The sequence below is a fragment of the Galeopterus variegatus genome, unplaced genomic scaffold (genome assembly GCF_000696425.1).
Source record: "Galeopterus variegatus unplaced genomic scaffold, G_variegatus-3.0.2 Scaffold519, whole genome shotgun sequence".
In the NCBI taxonomy this organism is placed as follows: domain Eukaryota; kingdom Metazoa; phylum Chordata; class Mammalia; order Dermoptera; family Cynocephalidae; genus Galeopterus; species Galeopterus variegatus.
Genome location: NW_007726630.1, coordinates 164,697 through 170,294, shown reverse-complemented (window position 1 = coordinate 170,294; position 5,598 = coordinate 164,697). Strand labels below are relative to the sequence as shown.

The 5,598-nt window shown below is 35.9% G+C and overlaps 1 pseudogene; it reads left to right on the top strand.

Annotated features, from left to right (window-relative positions):
• Positions 1-401: 401 nt before the first annotated feature.
• LOC103588038 lies at positions 402-2,768 on the top strand (annotated as a pseudogene).
• The last annotated feature ends 2,830 nt before the right edge of the window (positions 2,769-5,598 follow it).

Below are 5,598 nucleotides of genomic sequence, written 5' to 3'. Positions count from 1 at the left end.
AGTCACACTGTTCTGGAAACAGTTTACTCTCTTGAAGTTAGATGACATAAATTTGTAATGGGAAAATGTTGAACTGGAAATTTCAATCTCCCTTAAGCAACTTTCAACAACCAAGTACAATAAACTGATAGCATGTAAAGTCAATGTCTTAAATCAGTCTATGCTATTCATCCACAACGTTTTCAATGATTCCATCTGTTCTACAAAAGAATGAAAACAAAGTGACTTATTGAGAAGTTCAACGTTTTACAGAAGGACTAAAATTTCTAAAATTTATACCTACTTAAATGACCTTCATTGTGAGATGCTCAAGAAAATCTGAGCAGAGATTGAATGCCTATTGGATCAATTTTTTCTAGATTAACTTGTCCAACAGGAAAAGGCAAAGACAAGTCTCCCCAATGGATCAAACCAGCCACAACATTCCCTTAAGCCAAAGCTTATTCCCGAGCAATGCCTGAACTCTCTTCAATTCTAAGAAAGCTGAGAGAGGTAGGAAGCTGCAGAACAAAAGCTTAAAGCTAACAGAGGTCCTTTCATGAAGTTTAAGGAAAGAAACCATCTCTATAACATAAAAGTTTGAGGTGAAGGAGCAAGTGCTGATGGAGAAGCTACAGCAAGTTATAGAAGAGATCTAGCTAAGCTAATTGATGAAAGTGGCTACACTACGCAACAGATTTTCAATGGACACAAAGCCTTACATTAGAAGAAGATGCCATCTAGGACTTCCATAGCTAGAGAGAAGTCACTGACTAGCTTCAAAGATTCAAAAGACAGGCTGACTCCTTTGTTAGGGGTTAAGGTAGCTGGTAACTTAAAGTTAAAGCCACTGTTCATTTATCATTCCAAAAGCCACCCTGAAGAATTATGCTAAATCTACTCTGCCTGTGCTCTGCAAATGGAACACCAAAGCCTGGACGACAGCACACCTGCTTGCAGCATGATTTACTGATTTTTAATTTTTTTTAGTGACAATAAAATATAATAGCCTGATACTTTACTTACTCATATCAAGAGTATATTTCAGGGATTTATCTTTGTTACAGTTTTGAATATGGCACTAAAATAGTTTCCAAATAATGCTACTGTTTTATATTCACAGAGGAAGGCAAACCACAATTTAATATCTATGTTCTGTAATTCCCATCCATTTCCAAGTGAATTACTTTAGTTAACCTTTCTATTTTAATTTTTAAAGGAATTTATTTTTTATTTGACATATTTACATATTGTACATATTTATGGGATACAGAGCTATATTTAATATATATATATATATTAAATGTATGATGATCAAATCTGGATGATTAGCATATTCATCATTGTAAAACTTTGTTTCTTTGTAATGAGAGCATTTGGGGTCCTCTCTTCTAGTCATTTGAGAGCATACAATAAATAATTGTTAATTATAGATACCTAGCACTTCTGTACACCACCGGAACTTATTTCTCCTATCTAGCTGTAATTTTGGGTCCATTAACCAACCTTTCTCCATTCTCTTCCTCTGTTTACCCCTTTCCCAGCTTCTAGAAACCACAGTTCTACTCTGTACTTCTGAAAATTCAACGTATTTCTTTTTTCAGCTTCTATGTATGAATGAGACGTGTGATATTTATCTTTCTGTGACTCACTTATTTAACTTCACATAATGTCCTCCTAATTACAATAGCCATGTAATGGAATCAACCTATGTGTCCACTGACAGAGGAAAGCATAACGAAAATGTGATATATATATACACACAATAGAATACTACTTAACCATTAAAAATAATAAAATTTTGTCATTTGCAGCAATGTGGATAAGCCTGGATTTATTATTATTTTAAACCCAATATTGAGAGCCACTCCTCAGAAAAAAAAGATTCCTTTCAAAATATTATTGCTCTTTGACAATGCACTTGGTAACTCAAGAGCTTTGATAAAGACGTAAAATGAGATTAATTTTATTGCCTGCTAGCACAATATCCATTCTGCAGCCCATGGACAAGGAATATTTTGACTTTTAAGTCTTATTATTTACAAAATCCATTTCATAAAGCTATAGCTGCCATAGTGATTCCTCTGAGGAATCTGTGAAAAAATAAATTAAAAATCTTTTGAAAAGTATTCATCATTTTAGATGCCAGTAAGAATACTTGTGATTCATGGGAAGAGGTCAAAATTTCAACATTAACAAGAGTTTGGAAGAAGTTGATTCCAACCCTCATGGATGACTTTGTGGGGTTCAAAACTTCAGGAGAGGAAGTAACTGCAGATGTGGTGAAAACAGCAAAAGAACTAGAATTAGGATTGGAGCTTGAAGATGTGACTGAATTGCTGCAATCTCAAGATCAAACTTTAATGAATGAGAAGGTGCTTTTTATGCATAAGCAAAAAACATGGTTTCTTGAGATGAAATCTATTCTTAGTGAAGATTCTGTGAACATTGTTGAGATGACAACAAATAATTTGGAATGTTACATAAACTTATCTGATAAAGCAGTGGCAGGGTTTGAGAGGATTGACTTTAATTTTGAAAGTTCTACTGTGGACAAAATGCTGTAACAGCATTCTCGTGCTACAGAGAAGTATTTCATGAAGTGAAGAGTCCATTGATGTGGGAAACTTCATTGCTATCTTTTTAAAATTGTAACAGCCACCCCAGCCTTCAGCAACCACCACCCTGATCAGTCTGCAGCCTTCAACATGGAGGCAAACCCTCCACCAGCAAAAACATTGCAACTCATTGAAGGCTCAGATAACTGTTATCATTTTTTAGCAATATAAAGTATTTTTAAATTAATTATGCACACTGTTTTTTTAGAGATAATACTACTACACTCTTAATAGACTGGAGTGCAGGTAAACATAACTTTTATATGCATTGTAAAACCAAAAAAAATGGTGTGCAATATCCACTTTATTGCAATGCGGTGGAACTGAAAACACAATGTTTCTGCAGTGTGACTGTACTTTCCCACGGCTGAGGAAGCAGGAAGATGGTAGTTTAAAGTATCAGCAATGGGACTCAAAATTTCAAATTTCATAAGCATTTTAGCTTTGGATATATAAGTATAGTCTGAAAATGTATATAAATTTTCCTCTGGTATTATGTTTTAGATCTCTGGCAACATCTGACAACAGCCTGTTGAAAAGAAACAAAACTCTTCTATATATGTCTTTATAATTATGTTTGAACACTTAACCTAAAACTGAAAGGTATAAAAGTATAAGCAGAGATATGCATGTATATGATATAAAATAGCAATTTCAGTAAGACAGATAATATATTGAGATCCAAAGAAATCAAAACTAAAATAGTTTATTAAGAGTATTGGCCAAAGCCGTGCTCATTTAAATAATTTCTTTTAAAGTTTATGATTTAAAAATATTAGCCAACTGTATAGTAGATGTTGTGGAGAGATGAATGCAATGTTTCCAAATAGCAAGACTTATTATCTACACCAACATAAAAAAAGAATGCACGCTAAAATTTCACATCTAGTTAAGATCTTCTTCAATCTGGGAATAAGAAGAAAACAAGAAATGTGTTCCAAAGCAATATTAACAGTTCACCTTACCACAATGAGGGTACAATCAAGGGCTAATTTGTTAGGTACATCCATGTGTTCTTTTTATTAACAGTCAGCTACTTTTTCATATAGTGATTTATTATTCTATTTCAGTACAACTGTTGATTTAGATTAATTTAAAGAAATAGGCAAATAAACTTACTTTTCTGTTTCTCTTTCATAAGCCAAAGGAGGCATTTTGACATTGAAGACACTTTCCTTCCACCTGAAATCAGTGCAGTTGATAAGGCTTTCATTCATTGCTTTGTATCCCTGACTCCAATATACAGTACCTGTCAGAAGTTGTCAAGCAACGGTGACAATCGTGTGGCTCATATACACTGCTATTAATTGCCATTGTGCTGTATTGTAGTGTGTGTGTGTATGTTCAGGTAAGAATACAACTGTAGATCAAAATAAGACTCTTATAATAAACAAGAATAAGTGGAGACAAATGAACCCTTTACTAAACATCTGCCACAGACATTAGGTCATTTACAGACCTTTATACTTCGATTCTTTATGAGTGAAGATTACAAGAAAATGTATCTTTTTATGAAATTTAGAAAAATATGTTTTATATCCATCTGAAACTTAGATGGGTACATGTATACACATATGTGAGAGGCTTAAAGGCTGAAGATTTTTGAAGGGTAGTGAACATGTACATAGGTGCTCTGAGAGAGGGCTGTCAAGTTGGAGGCATAAAGATAAGGATCTGTAGATTCTCTCACCCCAGACGCTCATCTTGTTTGAAGCTTGCTCTCTAGCTCTTCAGCATCCAGCTTCCCTTGTAAGTTTAGAAAGAAAGTCTATCGATTTGGAATGAACAGTGTGGGCCAGGAATTGTTATTTTATGTGCCATTTCTTTAAAAAGGGATAGTTTGAAATAAGCAGAAAAAGGTCTCTGAGAAGTAGAATTGTTTTGACAATAGTCTTTTGAGCAGCATTCTACAAAATACACAGTCTTTTATATACGACTGTAAAAGTTACCAAAAAGACTTTCCCACTGAGTATGGTATTAAACTGCTTGGCCACTCACACCAAAACCTGTGACAATGTGAGACCACTTCTGTCATCACTCAGGTTGATCTTTGTGATCTTGTGGCTGAAGATCACTCTTACACGCACATTTGTCTTGTTGAGTATATCTTTTTATGGTTTACTCATGAAGAAATTTATTTGTTTTAAATACTATGGTAATTACTAAACCTCCATTTAAATATCTTTTTAAAAACTATTATTTGGAAGAAATTTAGTATCTTCTGTATTACCTCAAAGCTTAGAACTAAGTTTAGTCAGCAAATAGTACAGGGATACAAATATTTGCTCATATTTGTTCTCAGAGGTGTCCTCTTATGGAGGACAATGAGGTAAAACACAATGAGTGGTTTTCTGTCCGGAGCCAAAAGAGCCCACCCAGCTATTGCCTCGAGGCCTCAGAGCCTTGTTTGCTGTTATCTTCCGTCCCTCCCCATCCTGTGCACTATGGGTGTATGTAACTTTGCAACTTGCCATAGATAAGTGTTGGTAACTTTGCAACTTGCCATAGATAATGGGAATTTTCCATTTACCGGAACAACCCCCCCTGCGGTTTTCTCAGTAAACCATCTGCATACTTAATTATCTGCTGATTCCCTCCTGCTGTCTATATAAACTGTGACCTTCTGGCTAATAAAAGAGACTTGATCAGAATACTGTCTTGTCTCAATTTCTCGCGTCTCTTGTTCCATCCCATTCCCACTCCCCCCTCCAGGGTCTGCGTTGAATATCCCGGGGGTTGGGACATTTTTGGCGCCCAAAAGTGGGGCCTGGATATGGGGGACACCGTGAGGAAGACGGTGCATTGGAGGGTCGACCACTGAAAATGAAAGAGTAAAACCTTCGTCCACCGCGGGAACCTCCCGTGTCAGGATAAGGTGAGTAAGTGCACCCGATAATGGGACAAGAATTAAGAATTAAGAATTAAGGGCCGGCCCGGTGGCGCACTGCGCTAGTGCGCCGCTTGGGAAGCGCGGCAGCGCTGCTGTACCGGACATCCGCCT